Raw genomic sequence first — 1,276 nt, 5'->3', positions numbered from 1 at the left:
GAGAAACATACAAGCGTCTTCTGGAGAATGTCATCATACCGTTGCAATGGTTCATGCAATTACCTGTGCCATCGCTGATTACCCATGTCAATGGAGCTATTCAACAATTCAATGGTCTCACAAAAGTTTATCTCTCACTGGTTGGGGTTCGCACAATCCTTGTGAAAAGCAACGATTTTCATATATTTATGCAAGGACCTGTGGCTGAATGAAGTGTGTGTGGAACATCTCCCGATTGCAGCTCATGTGAGGGTGGGACTTCCCCTGAATGTGATTTACACAATGAGAAGGGAGGTAGTGCAGATATTGAGACGCTGGAGGAAATGGAGGCTGTGGCAATTGATGTCCTCAGCTCATTTTTCCATAGTATACAATACGCAATGAAAAAAATTGGATGTGGATGGGGGGGGGGGGGAAATAACCAGTGAAGAACCACACGAGCCCAGAGGAGGGGATACTGCAGATCTCCGCTCTGAACGTAAGAGTAATTGGACTATCAGAAATTATCCAATCATCATTTGCACAAGAACAGCATGGCATTCATCATTGATTTGCACGGATTCCAAAAACGAGGAGAATTTATCATAAAAGAATTGAGTGCAATGGCAGTGCAACAGTCGCCAGACATTGAAGAATCTCCCCCCATCAACATCCTCTTTCAACCACCATGTGCCTGGAGTGATCTGGAGAGGCAGGATATTATAACGACAGGTGGCTAACTCGTAATCATCATGGAATACAATGGAGTATTGGTGGTTGTAATTATAATAACATTGACAAAGTTTTTCACAGTTTTCTACTGAATAGTCGGAAAATTTATGTGAAAGGCTTAAAGAAACAGCACTATGTGGAACAACTGCTTGGTGATTCCTACCACGTTGTAAATTTAGAAGATTACAATTGTCCAAACATCGACAATTGTTTCTTCAAAGAAACTGTCCATCCGCACACTCATCGACAAATTAAGACAGCGCAGGAGTTAGTTTGCTGCGCTTTGGTGACTGTGCACCCCTTGAAACATTGGTTCCAGAGTACTCATCAAAAATTCGACAATAGTGAAAAAGATGTTAATGAACTTTATGATTGAAAAATCAGACATTATTACTTCAATTATTATCTCAAAATCGTTCTTTTGTTTTGACTTGCAAAAATGTGAAAATATATTTACACATTCTAAAAACTATTCTCATGTTCATGTTCATTCAATATAGAAAAAAATCCCATTTTTCAAATTATTATTATTATTATTATACTTCTTATGTGGTATCATATCATT

Source organism: Fopius arisanus, unplaced genomic scaffold (genome assembly GCF_000806365.1).
Source record: "Fopius arisanus strain USDA-PBARC FA_bdor unplaced genomic scaffold, ASM80636v1 scaffold00200, whole genome shotgun sequence".
In the NCBI taxonomy this organism is placed as follows: domain Eukaryota; kingdom Metazoa; phylum Arthropoda; class Insecta; order Hymenoptera; family Braconidae; genus Fopius; species Fopius arisanus.
This window is presented reverse-complemented; position numbering follows the sequence as displayed.